We start from the raw sequence: 23,823 nt of genomic DNA, 5'->3' as shown, positions 1-23,823 counted from the left end.
GTAGACGCATAATGTTCTTGAAAAGACGACCAAGCAGAGGCCAAATCGATTTTTCGACAATGGTAGCCAGAACCTTGGGAGTAAGAGAGCTAGTAACCTAAGAAAGAATCATCTGATCAATTTCTATCCATTCATTGTATAATGGATTAGCCTTGTTGGTGATTTTGCTATTGTCACCAAGAAGAAACGCAGCAACGCAGGGAGAGTCTCCAGTGACATAGGAGAGCAAATTGCGACTTTGAAGAAGAGGGAGAAACTGAGCACGCTAGAGAGGGTAGTTGTTGCGGTCGAGCTTGATTGTGAGAAATTTAGTTACCGAGGGAGCGGCGGTAGCAGTAGCAGAGAAGGATGCCATGTCTGAGGAAAAAAAAAACAATTTAATTTGAAACGTGAACCTTTGTTGTTAGACTCGAGCTCGTGATACCATGAAAGCTAGAAGAATATATTTGTAGAACTCAACTCAATAATGAGTGAGCTAGATTTCCATAATATTTACTGGAGAACAAAATTAATTAATACTGGAGTAGGATTTACAATTCAATCATAACTATGCAAGGATTATGTGGAACTAGAAGTAAACTTCATATCTGATGAGAAGTCTTTCTGCGATATGGACTTCGTAACTACAGTTTTAGTAATGGAACAGAATTGTTGTTTATCAGCACATAGCATGTACATACCATGCAAACACCATGCACGAAGGATGCTCACAATATGCACATAAAATAACAAAATTTGAAACCTCACTAGTCCTAGCAGCATTCGTCATTACTAAATCAATCATGGGGGCTATAAAAAAGACACAAGAAACCGAAATCGACATGAACACCCAAAAACATTTATTACAAAAAGAACCGAGTAACAAATTTAAAGAAGATATAAGAAAATAAGCGAAAACATTCATTTGGATACAAACTATTCCAAGTTTCTTCAGTTTTGCCTTTTACAAGAGCCTTGAACAGAGGGTAAAACATTACAATTGTCAACAATCTTTCCATAAAGTTTCTCACAATCGTTCTTGTATTGAACCTGAATAACTGATCCATCTTGTAGAATAAAAAATGTGCTTCCTCAAGCTTAGAAGCCTTACAAAGTTCATCAATAAGAGCATTAAAAGTTGCAACAGTAGGCATCTAAAACCAAACCTTTCTTGCTCATCTCTCTTAAGAAGTTCAAAGCATCGTTTACTCTACTAGCATATGATAATCCTTGACTTATTATAGTACAAAAGATATTATCAAGCTCAATGCCCTCCTTGATCATTATTCTATACTATCCATGTGCTTCGCCAAATCTCCTAGGTGTAAGTAAACCTTGAATCAAACAAGTATATACATTGTCTTACCTAACCATCAAGTAAAGCATGGTAAGTAATCAAATCAGGAGAGCACCCACTTCCCAAAAACCAAATTCATGAATATAAATTTCCTTAGCTTGCTTCTTAAAATCCATATACCTATATATCCATTAAGCATAAGTGGAGAGTTTTACTTTGTCCTTGTGCTTCTGCATTTCAAAGAATTGAATTTGTCTGAAGCATAAAGACACATTTGCATGTTTTGCGCAAGCTAAACATGAAGTATTAACTAAAATATTCACACACACTCACGAACAGAGAAGCATAAGTATGTTTATGTTGATTGAATGCCACTGCAAGCTACTAACATCCAAAAAGTAGGCTATAGGAGGATTTTCTACTAGGGAACTTGATAAAGTAATTATCCATTTCTTAACAACTAACAGAAAGAATAATTAAAATTAAGCTAAAAAAGCAAAAATTCATAGTAAAAACCCACTTTTTCACGTTCTGTGAGAGGATCTAGAATCTAAAAAATTAAGACATAGAATCCAAAAATTAAAACACAAAACTCAAAAATTAAAACCCAAAAATTGAAACCCAGAATCCAAAAATTAGAACACAAAGCTCAAAAATTGAAACCCAAAAATTGAAACGCAGAATCTAAAATAACAAAACCCACAAACAAATACAAAAAACCCAATTCGCAAAATCCAGAATACATTCCAAGCTCTCTTTTCCCTATCCCTATTTTTTTTTACTCGCCATCTCTACAAATTAAAAAAAAAAACAAGTAATTGGAAGCAAAAACGGAGACGATGATCGAGTTAGGTAGAGACAAAAATGAGAGAGAGAAAGAGATGAACCGGAAAGAGCGATGCTTGGGCAGTTTAGGGTTCTCTTTGCCATTTGTCGAGCAAGGGTCACGAGTGAGGTTTTAGGAGAAGGAAGGAGAAAATGCTAAATGAGTCTTTGCAATAACCCATTTATATGGGAGGGCAATTTAGTCATTTCAAATTTTAGAAAAATCCTACATCTGTCATATTGTTGTGCATGTCAAGTGCATGGTTTATACATATCCCAAAAATCTTATTTTAGTCTCAAGATTAAGGAAATGGCTCATTTCTGTCAATTTCCCTAAAATTTATTGGCCATAAAACCAAATGGGCTCAACCAACAATATTATGAAGCAGCATATTTCATTTTAGTACCAATGCAAATGTTGAATTGCCCTGGTTGATAAGACTTCATTTTAAATCCCATTACATTTTCGGTTCAAATCTACAATCATTTCTCTAATATGGCAAATAAGTCTAGCATGAAACTACTGTTCATTACGACTTAAAAACGCCTAGGTTCAACCCTTCAAATAAAAGTCATAGAAGTATGTCTCTTTGCAAAACATATGAGTTCAACTTGGTGAACTCAGGTGTTGGATCGCTTTCCCACTGAGTAATTCAACATTAATATACAAACCAAATTAACCACAATTACATGATACCTAGAATGCATAGTTAAATCCTCTTAAACTCCAACCAGTTCTTTGCTTTCTCCTTCTCCCCTCCCCATTTACTTTTCCCTTTCCCTTTCCCTTCTTCATCGCATTGACTTTGAATTTGCCCTTGCTCTTTGTCCGCTTTCCCAACTTCTTGTCCTTGCTCTTGCCATTTGCCTTACCCTTGCCTTTAATCTCGTGTTTGTCTCTACCGTCATCACTAGAATTCGCATCATCATTGTTCTTTCCTTCATTAACATTATCATCATCATCTTTGCTCTTAGGATCAACTAATAGGGATTTCCAATGAGTTGAAACGACAAAGTACCCCGAGGATATTTATTGAACACTGTTGAATTGTTTGCTAGATGCAATATAAACGTCTGTAGAGAAATGCCAAAGAGACTTCTCTCCCCTCCTAATCTCTATTCTTTTCTCTCCCCTCAAACCTGAAAGGTTACGGTTAAGCCACATCAAGATTTTGTATTGATTTTTTTTTTTTTTTATAGAGACAATAAGACAAAAAGCAATATGCGAGAGGAGGGGTGGGAAATAGATGAGAATAAGAGGGGAGAGAATCCTACTCCCTCTCAAAAGTGAGACCTTCTATGACTCTCCGCCACATTATGTTTTTGGTACAATTTATGTGCCGACATTATAAAATTTTGTGCCAAAAACATGACATGGTGGAGATCCATGAAGAGTCTCATTTTGAAAGATTCTCATTCAAACCCTAAAATCACGAAACATAGCATGTACAAAAGTCCTAATTTCAACAAATCATCCTTATGATGGCATTTATCGATGGCTGTTTGCAACATTTTTCTGGTCACATTGGTGTTGTTAGGAAAAATGCTTCTTAGTCAAATGCAAACAGTGTGTATTTGACCATTTTATAATCGGCTTTTTGTCGCATCGAAGCCCACTAATCAAAGCAAAGTCTTGCTTGGTGAACTTCGCAACACTGTTGCTGCCAATAATTGAAGCTCATTAATTATGGAGGTGGTACGTGAACTTTTGAATTAACAGGATAAATTACTTTTGAGGTACATCAGGATTCTCATGCGCATATAATGAACAATAACGGCTCAATTAGGGAATAGTCAAAGGTGATCAAAATGGTATTGATTCAAATCCTTCTCATCACTCCTCATCAAATCCTTATTCAAAAGGTAACTCCCAAATTCCTATTTAATTTAGGATTAATTGCCATATTAATTGCAAGATATTATTTCACATAATATCTTGCAATTATTCACATAATTTCACCATATATGGTCAGCCACTATTCTTCAAATAAGATCGGCCACTTCCCTATAAATTGTCATATTCTCCAACTAAAAAGCTATGTCATTTGCTAACCACAAACTCCTAAACACATTCTTTTCAGAATTCTAACTTTGGCATCAGATATTCTTCGGTCAAAGCCCCCCATTCATCATGGGAGCTTGAGGCTTTTGACAGGTATTATTATTTTGCAGGTGCATTTTCATCAAAGAAAAAAACAGCGGAAATTTGAGTCCACATCTTAGATTCAGGCCTTATGAGTTCAACTTTCGGTGCTATATCATGAATATATATATTAACAAAATTCCCTATATGTATAATTCTTCAAATACGATGAATCGTAAATTTTTTGTCGACGTATTTTAAATTTTAAATTTATGAACATGGGCAGATAAGGTAAAGCTTACATACCCTAATTTCCCTATTTTTTTACCCCAGTTAAGTAGATAAATTGCTCAAGATCTTGACCCCAAATAAGCAGGTAGATGTTTGTTCTTTTCCACGATGGAATTGCCTCAAGTTCAGCAGGGTATATACTTTCGAAGGAAGACGATTTTTAAGGGGAAGAAGATGTTCATGATTTGAAGGTTTAGTAAAGCTAACAGAGTTTGGTACAATTACTTCATTATCTACATTAAAGGAGAAGGGGATGGGCTTAGCCTCACAATGGGCAAGTAATAATATGGTTCAAATTCGTCTTTGACGATAATCGAACCTAAAACCTCTTACAAGTGAAGAATATACCGCTAAATTATAGTACTAAGCGGCTTTAGCATACATTTTTGAATTATTTGAATTTCTTTTGGATCTACCCATCATAAAATGAGATATAAGCAAGTTAAAATGGGATGATCCTCTACACATTAGTACATCACACTCTTTTAAATCAACACCTTTCAATTTCTATTGTGCGGTTACGAGGCTTGCGCACATAAGCAGCACACTGAGGCTTGCGCACCTGAATATTGAGCAAATTATTGTCCAACAAAAGATGTAGTTGTTGGAGGATAGTCCCGTTGTGGAGAAATATAGAAATTAATATACAATTTATGTGTAGGAGGTTCGCAATATCACCGAGGTTTTTTTTTTTTTTTTTTTTTTTTTGTGATAAGACAATGCTTAATAATAGATAGTTAAGTTGGAATAATATCGATCATGTTAGTGGTGAACCATGCTGGGTTTAAACAGTTTATCAACAATACTTGAAGTAGTTCAATAAGAATATTAATGTTTTTATAGTATGAATTTCATTCCCAACCATTAAAAAGTAATATACAGATATAGGATAAACCAACGGGAGAAAGAAAATATGACAAGCATGGACTTCTGAGAAAAAACCTTTCGGTTTGGAAATCTCCAAGGAGGAAAAATCACGAAACAGAAAAAGATCCCTACTTGCCATCACAAGAACTTATCGACTCTGTAGTCCCAACTTGGCTTCCAAAAAAGGCATCAACCACAAAGGAGCCTCTTCAGTCCAAGCTATAAATTTGTCATAACTTCATGGAATTGTTCCCACCTATGCGCCAACGTATTTGTTTCTCTTAACTACCAACGACATGCAAAACTTAATCTTTTACTTAGCTGCTTAGTCTCCACCACCATGTTCCCATCCACGTCTCTATTGTCTTCCATTCTCCAGAATTTTCCCCACCACTATTTTGGCATCCATTTCCAACATAACATGATTGAAACCCAACTTACAAGCAAACAGAAGTCCTTCCCTCGCGGCAATCAATTTGATAACTCGAGGAGAACAAAACTCTACATTTGTTTCGAACAAACTGCCATTAATAGTCCTTTATCATCTCGAATCAAAACTCCAATCCCTCGAGTACCACCACCTCGCTGTAGCGATCCACCTACATTGATTTCACCATTCCTACCATCAGTGGTTGCCAAGTAGCATGAGCAGTAACTCCATTGCGCCTATTGTTATTTTTGGTACACACAGAGTACACTTTTAATACCTAATTTTACATTGAGACAACACCTTTTAAACATTTCAAAGAGAGACAAAAGTTAATGTTGGGACCAAACCTGCGCACCTCCGTGGGCGATGGTTGAGCACAAATTCGAGGAATCTTGAGCAACCTGCAAAATAGTAAAATAACCACAAGCAAACCTTAGGCCGGTGGGGGGGGGGAGGGGGAGGGGTGTGTCGGCCAAAGGCTCTTCAACGGTCAAGTTAGCGAATGATTTGATACTCGAGCAGTGGGCAAGAGAATTCAAGTATATAGATTGCGTTACTGTAGATGAACCCTAGATGAGTGTATTTATACCGTGGGAGAAAGCCCTTTTGAGGATATAATTCTCGTTCTAAGCCGGGAGAAACCTAGATGATATCTAGTAAGTAGATATTGCATCATATTTAGGAGTTGTGATTACTTACGGCCCCAGATTGTAGGGACTTTAAGACTTATAGGATCTGATTGTGTCCATATCTGGATCAGATTATGTATCTTACAAAATAAGCATGGTCATCCAGCGGAGTCGCTTGGACTCCACCTAGTGCCCTGGAGTAGAGTGATGGTGGCACCATGTTCTATCTAAAACAGATCCGGCCGGAGCTAGTGAGTCCATGATCGGACTACTAAGGTAATAGTATTCAGATCACCTTATCTGGCCTTAGAAAATCATGGTCCCACAATTGCCCCTAACTAGCTATCTGAGAGGCAACTTGTTCCCCTTAATGATGGATTGTTACCAAACAATATGCCTTTCGGAGTAAGTTGGAATATGTACCATTTAGTCTTCATGAATGCGAGGTAAGCTTTAACTTTGATGTGACAATGTTTCAAATTTAGACTTGCATCTTCGTACAACATGCCATAAAGTTCGTAATGATAAAGCGTCGCGTCTGAAGCCTGCATACGAGAAATGAGAAATTTTCTCCAATATCCTTTGCTTATCTCAGTCATCAAATGGGTTGATCCAAAACAAGTCGATCTGTATTCAACGATTAGATGATCCCTCCCAAAGATGCCTATGTATCATCAGACCTCTTTCCTCTACCCTAAACTTTTATTGTAAAAAAAAGGCTTAACTTTTTATCTGTACCCATTTCAAAATCCTCTATCCCCTTTAAATCTTTTCTCATGGTGTCATCAAGCAAAAAGCCTAAATTGGTCAAGGTTTCCCCTATTATCTTCCCCTGACGAGAATTCGTAATCGAGAAGGTGAATCTTTCATCGAAGAACAAGTGATATCTTGGATGATTGTAATGTCTGGTAGGAACCCGGCCATGATATCTATGCCGATTTATTGCTGTCGTCTGACCCTAGTCATCTTTGCACTAGAATCTACCCCTAGTTTTTGGACCTGGCCTTCATTTTCCCTTTTGTGCTTTCATGAAAGGCATTTTGTTGTGCTATAATATAACTATCTGCAACATTTCTCCTACCGCATTCAATCTTCTTACTTGCTTCAAGTTGCTGGATTAGTGGTTCGAGGTTGAGATGGACATCCTCGAGTTTAGGATGTTGTACATCATTAGATTAAATTTGGATGACCACGATTATTTTGCAGGCAGAGCTAGTCTCGTTTGGGAGACTTACATTCAGGATGTCCCTTGTCATGACAAAGATTGGTTCGAAGACATACTAATTGTTGACAGAGTATGGGAAAGGGATATTAGTGGAAAAGACTCTTTTCTAAAGAAAAAGACGCATTGCTGTTCCGATGTTACCCACTTTTGACATACCTGCCCCTACATCTGTAACAGATAAACAACCTTCTTCACTACCTCTGCATTTACTTGCAATGCTGCCCTAGTCATCGAAATTAAAATCCCACGCTCTTCTTTTGGTTATTCCATCAAGCATTATGTTTGTATCGGACGAAGTCACAGGTGCGCTTTATTGCCTCGACGTCATTTTTTGCCTTTCCTCCCCTGCTGCAAGTGTCTATAAATGAACCTTCCTGTCGTGATGGTCTTTCGTCGACTGATTTGTTGAGGTCCGAGGGGACAATTTATCCTCCTCTTGTGACCCGGGCTTCAATTGATCGAGTTGCTATTTCTTCAGATGCCAGTGGTCTTCAAAATACATATTATGCTCAGAAGTTGCTCAAAGCCGTAATTGCCCTTGCCAATTTCAAATGAGCATGCACTTCTCTTGAAGATGTCATGATACAGTACTACCAGAGTCACTACGAGGTATCTAACTTAGTTTGCCCTTTTTCTCTTTGTTGATATTCACGAATTCCCCCTAATGTACTTTGTATGATAGGCCAACATGTAGACGGAGGTTGCCTTATTTCGACAAGTAAGATCGATCCAGGAGCTTGAATGAATTATGGGCCTTGAAACAACAACGAGGATAAAGGCGGAACGACTATTGCTAACCCAATCTGAAGAACTCAGGAACACATATGCCAAGCAGTAAGCCTTGGACTCTCTCATCAGGTGGAGATTATTTGATACATTGACCTGGTTGCTATTGAACAGGTGAAAGCCAATGATTATCAGGAACGCTTTGAGAATGTAAGAAACGAGTTAAGGTTTGACATGTAGGCCAAGGCAGAGTCAGACCAGGTTCTCGTTGCATTGAAGGGGGAGTTAGAGCATTTATTAACTTCAGAACATAATAATTGGGCAAGGGATCGAAAAGCTCTTTAAAAGGAAATTGTGGATTTTTGTTAGGAGGTCAACCGTAAAGATGACAAGCGCATTGCAGATGTTTAGCAACTTACCGATAAACACTCATCTGAGGTGTCTGCGCTTCGGAAAGATCATGGGAGATTGCTCGAAGAAGAGTTCGACATTAGATTCCTTACTGGTCACGCTGGGCGAGATCTCCCCAAGGGTTAGAGCGTCTTCAGAATTTACGAGGAGATCAAACACATGGACTTCCTCCACTGCAGCATTTGTTGGACGAGATGTCAGATCTAGATGTGGAGTGAGGAACTTGATCTAAAAAATGACCGGGAACCCGATGTCCCTAACGGGTTTTCTGCTACCTTCAAGGGAAACAAATTTCCTAAAAAATGATTGACTTAAACTTGATTTTGGCTAGGAAAGGGGTTGTCTCTATCATAAACATTTGCCATAATACCAGTCACTTTCTTTCGTTCTTTTCTCTACTTGGGTGGAATCTTAATCCGATAAATCTCTCTAAAGTAAATGAACTTTATCTAAGAAATAAGTGTCGAAGTGGAATACGAGTAAGTTTGTGAGCCCGGGACAAAGTTTATCAACTCCCCTTGGTAACATTGATTCCGGGGAGGGGGGAGGTTGCCTCCCAAACTTAGTATTCATAAAGTATTCTCATTGTGATATTCGAAATACCACATTATTCTCATTCAAGGAATTAGACATTAAAACCATGAGAAAACTCTTGCCGTTGCACTTATTAAAATACATTCATCGGATATAAGAGTTCCAAATCATACTTGATAATATTGTACATGTGGGAGTTGATTTCTTCGCACCTTACCCTGACTCTTAGGGTAAGGACTTTAATACTTGTACTGTAGTGGCAGGAGAAGTTTTCTCTGGTTGGGATTGCATGTTTGTTTCTAATGAATCTTAAGCGAAAGCTCTTTGGAAACATGGGCGTTAGCATGTGGGTCGGAAACGCTTTTCGAATCCTTTTATCATACCCTATGCATTAGACTTGAGTGTTTCTGATCAAACTACCTTGGTTGGCTTGACCAAAGTATTTCCGCGTATCGAAGCTCGGTTGGAATAAATTCCTCTTGGGTGTTAACTAATCTAGATGCCTTCTTTGAACTTGCTAACACTTGGTGTTCTAGAGCTTACTTGACTTAGTAAGTTGGTCCACGATCGAAGTAGTTGTACTTGGAGTTGGATTTCATAGCCATCTTCAGATGAGTTCCAAATCGCCTATTCGACTATTCCTTCAAATGGTGTAGAGCCAGGGTTTAAATGTTATAACCCCCAACCAAGTTGGTTGCATAAACTTTTTGGAAGCCAGATAGTGCATTGAGTTTACAGGTTAACATGTCATGTGCCCGTGCTCATAGCCAGCCAATAGTTGATGCACTTATTACGATTCGAGTCTCCTAAGCTGCTAACTGTTCCAGACGGATTTGGTTAAAGGAGGCTCATCTGACAGTGTAACTTTGAACATTTTTAGACTTGCATTGCTGCGAAGTTTTCAAAGTTTAGGCCCTATTTTGAACAAGTAAGGTACTCCTTACATCGATGAAAAAATAAAGAAAGAACACGTGTTTAAGGCGAATAAATGCTCTTTATTTATGATCTAATTAAAGTTGATTTACAAGGGGGTGTGATTGAATCCAATAAGGATTGCCTACATATCTCCGGGACGAAGAATCAAAGATCACTTTTAACGATAAGCCTATGGTGATCTGATGCAAAAATGACATCAAGGATCACTTTTGACGATAGGCCTATGGTGAGGCGTTAGGAGATGAGTTCTTTGTGGACTTATCTTCGCGCAGATAGTGGCATTACGATTGGGTCTAGAGATGACTGCTTACATATCTCAGGAAGGGAATTAAATCGCGTGTAATTTGTGTGGTGATTTGCTTTGTTTTAGGTCACCTGGAATGGTCTGCAAGGATTTCGATTTTCTTCAGCGGAGGATCCATCTCTTGGCATAAGTCCTTCAATTTCCTTGTTGTTTAATCCTTCGCCACTCGACATCATTTTGGGGTAACGAGGCGGGATTCTGTCTTTAAAGGGGACCTTTCTCATGACATGTAACCACTCCCGGCCAAGGATAGCGTAGTATGGATATGGGCTATCCATCACATAAAAGTTATCATATATGTTCAAATGGCTTTGCTCGAACCATGAGATGTATGAGCAGAGTCCCTCTAAGGGTCTGGACAATAGATATCCTTAAGTTAACTTCATCCAGAATGCCTATCTTTATAGCTGCCCTTCTGAAGATGATGTTGACTTCTGACCCGTTATCGATTAGGACTTTGTCAACCATGGTGTCTTTGATTTATAACCTGATGACGAGGGCGTCGTTGGAAGATGGGTAAGTAGTTTCTGACCTGGTTGAATGACCTTTCATCGGAGGTTTTCCTCAGGTTGTCTTCCTTCTTTTTTGGGCTTTCTTGAAATATTCCTGCTTTCTTTTTATGCCACTGATGCCCGGAAAAAACTTCTTACCTAGATGTTATGGAGGCAGTGGTCTCAGAGTTTTTTGCTACAATGTCAAATATGTTGCCAAGAAAGGCTCATGGATCAATCGTTCTTGATGTGGAGCAGAATTTTCAAATAGGGCGAAGGCATCCTCTATAGTTTTCATTCTCTGGTTTAGCCCGACGAGCTTCATTCTTTTTCTGACTTGTAAATTGCTCTTCAGGTTTTTCACAGACGTATGTACCTTTAGGATGTCATCCCAGACTTAGTCGATAAAAGAGGCTTATTCTTCATTCAGGCCTATGGTTTGCCCAAACAAGGATTTTTTGGGCGTGGTCTCCATGGAGCAGAGTGGTCTGGTAGAGAAGAATATGGGTTCCCTATCAATGAAAGCACCAATTGTTAGAACCAAATATGCACACTTCCGTGGGCGGTGATTGAGCATTAATCCGAGTCATCCTAAGCAACCTACAAAATAGTAAAATAACCATAAGCAAACTAAGTCACCAAATGATTTGAGACTCAACCAGTGGGCAAGAGAATTTAAGTGTATAGATTACGTTACTGTAGATGAACCCTAGATGAATGTATTTATACCGTGGGAGAAAGATTTTTTTATGATAGAATCCTCGTTCTAAGCCGGGAGAATCCTAGAGGATATCTAGTAAGTAGATATTGCATCCACTTTAGGAGTTGTGATTACTTGCGGCGCACGCCTATCCCTAGATTGTAGGGACTCCAAGACTTATAGGATCTTATTGTATCCATATCTAGATTAGATCATGTATCTTGCGGAACAAGTATGGTCATCCAGTGAAGTCACTTAAGTTCACCTAGTGTCCCAGAGTAGAGTGATGGTGGTACCATGCTCCATCTGATACAGCTTCGCCCGAAGCTGGTAAGTCCATGATCGGACTTCTGAGGTAACAATATTTAGATCAACCTTACTTCGGCCTTGGAAAATCATGGTCTCATAGTTAATACATGTGGAAGATGACATTATTGCCTTTTTTTCTCTGGATTTTAAGTTATGAAAATACCTTTTATAGTGGTAAAGTCTTTTCACACTTCTATCTCATTCATCTTTTATTCCCCTTCTCTTCCATAAATATTTGCCCAATTTTTCCTTCTCTCTCCATCTCTATCTACTCATCTGATAGCCTACTTCTACATTTTAGCCCAAGAAAATATTTTCAACAAAATTATATTATAATAGCAAGGAAAAAAAAAGAGCTTCGTTATCATTAAGAAGAAGAATGCACAAGAAGAGTTATTGAAGCAAGTTGATAATTGGGTTATTAATGTTGAGAAATTACAAGGAAGGAACGAACTTTCCTAGTCTTCCCTAACTGTTGTTTTTGTTGAACAATTTTATTAAGTGGATTCTCTCGTCGTCCCTACTTCCTTCTTATATAGCTCTTAAAAAAAATCAAATTCAAACAAAGGAAGGTGTTGGAACACCCTAGACAGCAAGAAACAACAACTCTAAGGACATCCAGAAATATTTTTTTTTATTTTTATTTTTTTGAGATTGAATTGATTGAATTTTAAAATTTGATGTATAAGTTCTTCACATCTTCATTATGTGATAGAGAAACCGTTATCCTTTATGTGGAATGAATGATATATGCATACACAAGTTGAAGTCATTTCCCTCTTTATAAAGCACCTTAGATGGTTAAAAGCCTTAGTAGAGAAAAAATCTTTAACCACTTGTTCTAATAACAGGTAAGATGGCACCATTCACGTGATTTTATAGTTACTTTCAAGAAAAAGGACCCAATGTACCTTAGGTTTGATAGAATCACAATGGGAAGCAATGAACCCTCCCCTTGACACTGTTCCCTTTCCCAATCATGTCGGTATTATGTTGTTATAAGCAGAATATACTAAAAATATACAAATTGATTATACTAAAAAAGTATACAAAATTGATTCTATATGTATTTGAAATTGATTATGCAAAAATGGTCGAAGATGGATTGAACTGATTCTACAAAAATGGTCGAGGACAGGTGGGACTGATTCAACAAAAATGGTCAAAGATGGGTTGAATGATTGAGGACGAGTTGAATTGATTCTGTAAAAATGGTCGAGGACTAATTAAACTAATTCTGCAAAAATGGTCGAAGTCCAGTTGAACTAATTCTGCAAAAATTGTCGAAGACGGTTTGAACTGATTATGCAAAAATAGTCAAAGATGGGTTGAACTGATTCTGCAAAAATGGTCGTGGAATGATTGAACTAATTCAAATGGGTTGAAGACGGGTTGAACTAATTCTACAAAAATGGTCGATGATTGATTGAATTGATCCTGAAAAAAAAATTGTCGAGAATGGGTTGAACTTATTCTAGTTATAAAAGATACAAACTGATTCTACATATAGTTTCAAAACTGATTTTGTAGAAATAGTTGAGGATGGGTTGACCTTGTGACACATTAATTTTGTTGGAGGTGTGCAGGCTGAGTTCTATTAACAACCTTAAAGCCTTAGGGGCATGACTAATATTTTAAAACATTGTTTCCATGCTTCTAGCTGGGCTTTAGTTGTTTTTATGTTTTTGTCTCTCCTTGATAATTTTAAAAACTAATAGAATTTCTTGAAATATAGTGAAATTTTTGTCTCTATAAATAAAACTTTATTTCGAATAATAGGATTTTAAACCTTATAGGAGCTCGTAATTTGAGTGTATCTAAGCTCAATTTCCTCCTCCCCAACTTTCGCTTTTACCAAAATTTATTTTTTCTTAATGTCTATAATAACCACTCTTTACTTAAGAGTACTAATAAGGGAATCACATTTGTGGTACCACAATGGTGTACAATTCAGATAAATTCAGATGTGGCAAATAATATATAACCAATATCTAATGAGATAAGTTCAAATGTCACATCATATGGTATACAATTGTAATACAAAAATGGTCTTTCTATTTTCCTGTATTAATAAGGGAATATAAGAGGCTAGCACTACGACTTAGTGATAATTTTTTACATAGTGTAAGTGAAAAATTTTAGATTCGATTTTTGTTGATGGTGAATCTAAACTAAATTATTATTACTGACCCATTATAGTTCATATCGCAAATCTCCTATCTCTTAGCGTAAATGTATCACCATTTTAAAAAAAATGTAGAGAAATATATATACATCGACCCGAACTTATTTATGAATTTTTGCCGGCTTGTAGGTGTAGCCCATTGGGCAATTAGTTGAAATGTTAATTTAAATATATATGCCCTGGATCAGCTTGGGCCGCAAACCGAAGTTTGAAACTAACCCAACGTTAATGGTCGAATTAGTTTTGGTTAAAGCCTTAGACATGTCCCATTACTAGGGTGCAATTTGGGCTGAGCCAATCCAAACCTGTCTATGTCCAATCCGACTTTAAACCCAAATATATCATGCGTAATTTAATGAGTTACCATCGTGGTCATTCCTACGAAATCAAGCTGAAAAATTGCCTCACTTGATCTACAACAACTTGATTAGAAGTCAAAAGCGCAATTTCTCTCACCATCTTGTCTAATAGCAGTATCTAGATGTGGCACACTAGCGATTGATACACATATTCTGCTATGCCAATGACCAAGAGATTTAGTGTAAACATGTATTTGGTACTTTCGACTGCGGTCTAGTGATATTTTTTTTTCACTTGTAAGTGAGATTTCTTAAGTTTGATTCTTGCCAAAAGCGAATTTGAACCACTTAATTGCTAACTCATTAAGAGGCTAAACTCACCTCCTCCCCTTAATGTAGAAAATATCGTTTGTTCAAAACAATAATTATGAACAATCCATGTGTTCATACTTCTAATTAACATGCTCCTTACGAAAAGAGGTATGATTGTTGTTGTTATTTGTTAACCTAAAAAATAAAATAAACTCGAACAATCCGGCATAAAAAAACAGAGGTATTTTGAAATACCTCATTTTGTTGAAAGATTATGTATGCATGTTTCCTTGGTGGATCATCATCTTCACATTCACCATCTTGATGGACACCAACCTTCGAACCCAGATCCCAAAGGAACCATGTTTGCACACATATCCACTAGGTTAGGAAGAAGGCCGGTGCAACCGTGTGTAAAAGAAAAGTATTTAACGTGTCCTGCTTTCAACCATTTAGATTTGAGATCAAGTCATCAATGTTTTCTTTTGTGTTCTACAAAATACTGTTCAACAAAAGACACATTACTTGGAGTTGCTCAGCGAGAATGTTAATTTACCCTACCGTGGCAACAGTGGAGTTATGATGGAGTATAAACATCACTCACGATCGCGGTGGACATGAATCGGCGCTCACATTGCCTCCAAATCGACTATGGCAGCGATCGTGAAGTAGAAAGAGAGAGTGGGAGAGTTGATTTTTCTGTGGTTGTTGAAAGCCGACCCTTCTTTGTTTAGTGTTTAAAAACTCTAAAAACATATTTATTGTGTTTTTATCAAATTGGGCTTTGATTTTAAGTTGTTTTAATTTTAATTTTTAGAGCCTACCAAATAAGAATTTTAGTTTTGGAACTCAAAACTTGTTTTTGAGTTATAAAAATATATGTGGATCGACTAATAAACAGGCCATTAGCTTTTCAGATAAGAGAATTTGAGATTCTTATTTTCTTTGGAAGAGGTATGTAATTTAAATAGTTAAGAGTATTTATCCATGCATGCGAGATTCTATGTAATGCTACACTTATCATATATTTATATCATCTTTCAATAAAAGTAGGGTCCATTAACATACGTAGGTCTCATCTCTATTAAAAAAATAGTACAAATAATGACACAAATATGTAATAAGAGTAGCATTTTTGTTAATTTCCTCTCCTAGCTTTCGGTCTTTAACTAAAGACAAAATTCAGTGACACTTAAAAGAAATTTTGGCCCATACCATATAATGGCTGTTGTTTATGAACCTAAAAAATTAGAATAAATTGGAGGGGCAGAAAACAATATGGCATAAAAAACAGAGGTATTTTGAAATACCTCATTTTGTTGAAAGGTTATGTATATATATGCATGCATGTTTGCTTTCACTTTCACTAACCGTTACCAACCTTCGAACCCGGAACCTAGAGGAATAATGCTTAGCACCTATCCACTAGGTTAGGAAGAAGACCGGTACGTTTACGTGTAAAAGAAATATATTTAGCACAGTTCCATCATTGGTTCAAAATGTTCTCCACAAAATAAGACACAATGCTTGCAGTAGTTCAACAAGAATAGTAATTTCATTTCATTTCAAATCATCCATTTGCTTTTTACTTATTCGATCTAGCTTTTCGAATAAGAGAATTTGAAATCCTTAATTTTTAGCAAAGCGTTTGTGTGGTAACAAGAATCTAATGTCTTTAGTCTTAACAAATTTGTACTTACAAAAAAATTAACATCTTTGATCAAAGACTGAAGCCTCACGCGCCCCTAAGGTGGTGGGGGTGGAGGGGGGGTTGGCCAATGGTTCTCCGATGCCAAGGTCAGTATCTCTGAAGAGAGTGAGTGTTTAGTGCTTGTATGCGTAACAAAAAGCTTACCAAAATTTGGTGGAGATTGAGGTATTTATAGGAGGAGGTGGCCGGTCACGGTGAAAGGACTTTGCCCTACACATGGCGGCATCCTATTGGCTAAGGTCTGTGATCTGTAGGATGCGCAAGGAAATAATATTCCTAAGATATTAATTAGGAGATAATATCTCAGGATAATGGTGTGAGTATTCCTGATTGATTATGAGAAGGATTCCTTACTTGATGGAGTTGATTTTCAATTGAGATTGTATTAAAGATAGGATTTAGTAATTAATCCTATTTTTAATGCCTTTACCTTTTCCATGCCACGAGTTGGGGAGCTTGGAGCAATCATAGTTCGCTGCTTGAACTTCCAAGGTTGTTGAGTTGTGTGTGAGAATATTTGTGTGACATGCCCATGAGGGCACTCTTGTCTTTCTTGCGAAAAAGTCTATGTGGCCTCCAGGATTTTTGGGATTATTTTTTGCTCTGCAGCTTGTAATTTGAGTGAATAAAAGTATTTATGCATGCACGTGAGATTTTGAGTTCGATTCCCTTTTACCCAACTTTCGATTTTATCAAAAGTTATTTTTGCTTAAAGCCTAGAAAATAATCGTTGCATTCCCTTCACTTGTAAATTAAAGGTCTTAAGTTTGAATATCGTAAATGATAAGTTTGAATCATATCACACATGCATAAAGATTGAAGACTAAAATGGTACATATTCCAACTTACTCCGAAAGGCGTTGACTTTGGGTAACAATCCATCCTCAAGGGAAACAGGTTGCCTCTTAGATGGATAGTTAGGGGTAAGACCATGATTTTACAGACGAGAGTAAGGCTAATTTGAATAAACTTACCTCAGAAGTTCGGTCATGGACTCACCAGCTCCGTGCAGAGTTGTATCAGACGGAGCAGTGGTGCCACATCACCATGTTTCAGACCATGAGGCGGAATAACCATGCGCAAGACACGCGATCTGATCTGGATATGGACATAATCATATCCTATAAGTCTTGAAGTTCCTACAATCTAGGAATTGATGCACTGCAAGTAATCACAACTCTTAAGAAGGTGTGATGTCTACTTCTAGATATCTTCTAGGATTCTCTCAGTTTAGAACGAGGATACTATCCTAAAAAGGTCATTCTCCCACACCCATCTAGGGTTCATACATAGTAATGCAAACTAAACACTTGAATTCTCTTACCCACTGCTTGAGTCTAAAGTCATTCACTAACTTGATTGTTGGAGAGCCCTTGGCTAGCACACTTCTGGCCTTAGGCTTGCTCACAGTTATTAACTGTTTGGCAAGTTGCTTGAGTTTGTGCACAACCACCACTCATGATGGTGAGAAAATTTTGATCCAACAACAGAGAAGCGATGGTGATGGTAATGGAGAGGAGAGCTTAAGTAATACAAGCATAAGGAACCATGATCAAGAGGACAAACTAAAGGATATTGCAGGTTCACCCTACAAGCAAAGAAGAAAGCCCTCTTATGCGAACCCAACGAATGGAAACCTTAGCAGAAAAAAATCAAAATACAATGAGAAGATGAAGAGATTTTAAGGTGTGCAAGAAAGACAGCCTTTGATGCGGGTCTGATTGGTCTAAGAGGAGTAGTGGCACTTGAAGCCCAAAATGTTGTCCTCAAAGATATGAGGAAATGATTCGGGGATGGGGTGCAATACAAGTCTCGTGAGAAAAATAATTTGAGATCGATTTAAATGTAACATTGCAGTTGATGGAGGAATCGAAGAGCAATGAGTTGAACAGTCATAGTCATAACTGTTTGGGCCCAAAATAATAGTTTAGGCCGAGTATAGAATCATTCTCGGCCCGGAAGGCCTTGCGACAAGAATACCATGGATCGTTCAGTACGTGGGCCTCCAAACCTAGGTCGGCTAGGTCATAACGCAAGAAGTCGAGTCCTAGTGCAATGAGGAGTCTCGGCAAGACCCGGAAGTGAATCCGGCTCGGTTAAGGACTAGGTTCACAATCCTAGTGAAAGTAGGACTGGTCGAGTTGGTGCTGATCAGGAGAAGAAGACCTAGTCCGAGTAGGTTTTTAACTCGACCTTGGGGGGAGCCATTTCTATAAATAGAAGAGGCTGCGCATCATTCAAGCCCCCTGCAAATCAATACAAAATTGCCCTGCAAATTAATACAAAATTGCCCTGCGCAAACTCTCAACAACTTAAGATTTTTTTCTTTCTTTTTCACTGACACATCTTCCGTTGGCATCAACAACACTGTGGAAGCAACCGGTGATATCTTAAGTCGGCATAGATAGCTCTGTCACCGTAGAATCAGTCGATCTCGCAGTATCTTCTGTTGACATCAACAACACTGCGGCGAGAACGGTTGATTACCTATCCAAGTCTCGGTTGAGAAGGATTTCTGGATCCTTATTGATTGAGGTCATCTCATTAGCCTTCTTGGCGAAGTGAGGTGTTACGGCATATCGAGCTCGGCACTTTGCTCGCCGAGTTATTTTATGATTGGATATTCCCAAGTGGGATTTAGAGTTCGGCATTCGGACGGCCGAACCACGTTCACCATTAAAACTTATATTTGCTTTGAATATTTGTGCCCTTACACTTTGGTGTCGATTCGGCGGGAGTTTACTCTGACGAACAACATCACTGTGACTGAATCCGACGACGACGACTCGTGAACTTCGTAAGAGTAGTAACCTTGCCTTCAGGTTCGAGAGCCCAAGAGGCCGAGACGTGTTCCTTTCTCGGCCGCGATCGCAAGACGCAGAAGTCAGCCGCGCACCTAACGCAACATCAACAAATTTTACTCCTCGGCCGAGCTCTCCTCGGCCGAGCTCGACCGACGAGTTGGCACGCCCCGCATTCACTGAAGGACGTAGTTAACTTATAGAATTACTCGGCCTGCGTGCCGCGTAGGTTTGGTAGTTTCTAGGGTCAACATTTTGGCACGCCCAGTGGGACCCAGTGCTAAACTACGAAGTTCATGCCAATTGAAACACGATCGGTAAAAAAGAAAACAGCTATGGGAAAGTCGACAACCGATCTACCAAATCAGAACGCAGGACACCATGTGCCACAAGCACAGAATCCCATCAGCGCCGTGACACCTGAGTCCACGAGCGCAACTCGCCGAGAGAGGGAAGTTAATCTCGGCGGTCAGGTTCGCAGTCTTGAAATTCCCGACAGGAACACTTGCGTTCTCAATGAAGGAGTAATAGAAGATTGTGATGAAGATGGTGGCGAAGGATCCGATCCACCCACAAGGTCGTTTATTCGAAAACGGCTTGACGAGCAATCTCGGACAGTTGAACAGACATTGAGTCGAGGAATCGATAAGCTTCATGACGTGATACGCAATTCTAGTGAAGCATAAACCAGATTACTCGAAATACTGGTTAGTAAGGTCAGCGATGGTAGAATTTTCGATTTTGCTCAGCATTTGCCGCCGAGGAATAATCTATTATCAAGTGCACCGACCGAGCCAATTCCTGCTCGGCTCAGGCCACTTCAATTGGAAAGAGGAGGAGGGTCAAATAGTAGGTCAGACGGATTCGACCAGAGAGCGGAAGTAACGCCCGTCGATATGACCGAAGTTCAACGGATGATCGATTCGGCCATGAAGAAAGGGCCGAAGTTCCCTAAGTTTATACATCCGTATCCAGCTTACGTGGAACAGGTCGAATACCCTAGAGGTTTCAAGATCCCGGATTTTAGCCTTTTTACCGGAGAATCATCCTTATCCTCGTTGGAACATGTAGCTCGTTTCACCGCAGAGTGCGGAGACGTTAATAGTGACTTTCACAAGCTACGACTTTTCAATTTTTCGTTGACCGGCTCAGCGTTCACTTGGTATATTAACCTCCCACCGAACTCCGTCCAGAGTTGGGAGGAGTTGGTCGAGAAATTTCATGAGCAGTTTTATCGGCCGGGAATGGAAATATCAGTATCCTCACTAGCAAGGATGGCTCAGGCGTCCGACGAGTCACCAATGGATTATCTTACTAGATTCAAATCAGCTAGGAATTGGTGCCGAGTGCCTCTCCCCGAAGTTGAATTCGTCAGACTTGCTCTGAACGGTCTTGACGTCGAATACAAAAAAAATTCTTGGTGGCAAACTTTCGGGATATGTACGAATTAGCCCAGCATGTCGAGCAGTATGATTATTTGCTCCGCGAGGAAAAGATTTCGAAAGCTCCATCTCGGGGGACGATTTACAAGAATCCTACTGTCAGTTATGCATCAACCGAGGATGAATGCGTTAGTGTGGATGCAGCTGAGATAGTGATAGATAAGCCATACGTCTGCAAGGCACTGACTCAAGTTGATTCTAAGGAAGTCAAAACCCGCTCGGCTACTGAAGGAACACTGAAACCGTCAAAAGTTTATACTTTTGATATTACAAAAACCGATGCAATTTTTGATCAACTATTATCAGCAAGGATCATCAAACTTCGGCCTGGGCACAACATTCCCAAGGCCGAAGAGCTTAAAGGGAAGATATATTGCAAATACCACAATTCAAGCAAACACACGACAAACAATTGTGTCGTGTTTCGAGACAACGTCCAAAGCTGGATTGATAATGGCAAATTGAAATTTCCAGAGAAGAAGATGAGTGTTGATACTGACCCGTTCCCCACGGCAACAGTAAATATGGTCGATGTGTGCCTACCTAAAGACAAAGGGAAAGGGAAGGCCGAAGATGTTGCGACGCAACGCTTTCGGAATCAGAATTCTCAGCTACGTTTCATGGCCGATTTTTGTTCAAACAAACCGCCTACAGCTTTAACGGGACCCGCTATTGTCAAACCTATGATAGATTATACCACCGATGAAGACAGTGGGACAGCGATTTTGTGCAGTAAATGTAGGGCAAAGGTCGGCAGTGAGCCAGAGGAGAAGCCCTCTTCGCTTATAACGGAATGACCTACGGCCGTAACCCAGCAGAAGGTTGTCGACGTAGGCCAACATCAAGGGGTTTTTGATAGGCTCGGTCCCAAAGTGAGGATGGAAGAGGCACCCTCAGTCAGGCGGCGTCTTGATTTTAATGCTTCATTTTACGATGAGGACTACTATAAATGTAATTCTAGCAATTCGGAGTCATCGCGGAGCCAAAAAACTTTCAAACCTCCTAAACCTAGCGATCAACGTTGGTATACATATCATTCTTCGAAAGGCGTTTACACCGCACTGTCTAAATCCCAGAAACGCCGGCACCAAAGGATAGATTGCATGGCCCGCCGACAATCGGCCCAAGAAACTTCGGCTCCTCAATGGCGGCCGAATGACACAATTGTTACTGATGATGAACGACCACCTCCAGCTATTATGACAGAGTTGGTTTAAGGGAAACGGCTGGTCAACCGAGATATCGAAACCATGTTCGAAGAGGCTGATAAACGGATCAAACTTCTTCTTCGGCCGGGGGAGATGAAGGCACGCCTCGAGCATATCAGGCAAGAGGCCGAAAGCAAATTAGCCCCGCCGACCATACAAGAACCTTTGATTAAAATTTGACGAAATTTGCACCCACCGTTCCTCGGGGAGGCTTTGGAGTACATGCGAGAATTCCATAAGAAACATTCGGCCAATGATCTGTATGGCTTGCCGAAGGCATGTCAGGATACAATTGATCTAGTCCTGATTTGTCCTGATGCCGAGCGAATCATTCAGAAGACCTCAGACCCAGGATTGAAAGCAAGATTCCAGCACATACGAGAAGCTCGTGTCCTTGGATTTGAAATCGACCCATACACTGATATCGATGCAGCCGACCTTCCTTTCTCAATGGAGGACCTTTAGTATTTACGATATCACTTCGAAGTATTTTCGGCTGTTTCTTTCTTCGGCTTTACGACCGATGAAATAGCACGTGTTGCGCGATTGGATGCTTATCTCGACACCAGGGATGCCCGGATACACTACCAGAAGCAGGCTCGGATCTTGACCCCAAGCACACTGTCGACCTCAACCTCACTTGAGGCAATCACGCATAACCAACAAGCTGCCGAAGCAACAACACAGGATCAAACCCTTGAAGAAGGAGCAGAAGAGTCTCTTTGTCTAACTCTGACAACAACGGAAGCTGTAGTCGCCGACCAGACGAGAGATGAGGTTAACGAGGAGGATCCTAACCCGATGGGCCCATCCGTCTTGGATAACATGGAAATCAGTATGGTCCATGTGTTACCCGCTGCTTTTCAATCCAGCACAGCTCAGCCAAATTTCCTCGATGGTGATGTAGTCGCCGAGGAAGCCGGCCATGTTGATTTCGTATCCGTTGCTGAAGTTGACTCTACAACAAAAGATGACAATATCAAAGCAGCTTTGGCCGAATTATTTCCTCGTTCACCATCGACCAACCTCCATCATTTAAAGCCATTGTATGTGACGACCCATATCGAGGGATATCCAGTTTCTAAAGTTTTTGTCGACTGTGGAGCTACCGTCAATATCATGCCTATGAACATCATGAAGGCCTTACGTCGCTCTAATGACGAACTTATTCCGTCAGGGATCACAATGAGTAGTTTCGTCGGCGACAAATCCCAAACCAAAGGTGTCCTTCCGCTAACAGTGAATATTGCCGGTCGCATTCACATGACTTCTTTTTTCGTGTCGATTCTAAAACCGAGTATAATACACTACTCGATCGAGATTGGATTCACCAAACCAGCTATATTCTTTCCTCATTGTATCAAGTGCTCATTTTTTGGGATGGCAAATCGGTCACTGTTCACCCGGCCGATAGCCAACCCTTTGAAACCAACATGATCCAAGCACGGTACTATGATGACCACGTCGGCTACATTACTTTGCAAGGCTTTAATGATGAAGGATGGCCGACTCGGATTTCTGTTCAGAAAGCTATCGAGGTTGGCTCCGAGACTGTCCACCAAGATTCGGCGAGACTCGGATTAGCCAACTTTCTCCCCGAAGTCGATGTTTGACACCAATCGGGAGGAACGTAGGGCCGCGGTTTCATCTACTATGGAACGATTGCTGGCCCATTGGTATACTATATCTCAACAACCAAATTCGGGCGTTAACCTCGTCGAATTCCTTGTCGAAGGAAATAATGGTCCTATCTTATCCCTTGACAAAGTTCGAGCCGCCCCGGCCGAGCTCGAAGATCATCAGCCCCAAGTTAAGGACCCCCTGGAAG

General features: G+C 39.6%; 1 long non-coding RNA gene across 1 annotated transcript; it reads right to left on the bottom strand.

The window, feature by feature from the left end:
* Positions 1-816: 816 nt before the first annotated feature.
* Positions 817-2,310, bottom strand: LOC126634355 (uncharacterized). The gene is made up of 2 exons (XR_007627305.1): positions 1,457-2,310; positions 817-1,345 (listed from the first exon to the last, which is right to left on the bottom strand). It is a non-coding gene; the product is annotated as an uncharacterized LOC126634355 (long non-coding RNA).
* Positions 2,311-23,823: the final 21,513 nt, after the last annotated feature.

Source organism: Malus sylvestris, chromosome 9, assembly GCF_916048215.2.
Source record: "Malus sylvestris chromosome 9, drMalSylv7.2, whole genome shotgun sequence".
NCBI lineage: Eukaryota > Viridiplantae > Streptophyta > Magnoliopsida > Rosales > Rosaceae > Malus > Malus sylvestris.
The sequence above is the reverse complement of the archived record's forward strand: the minus strand, read 5'-3'. Positions and strand labels throughout refer to the sequence as shown.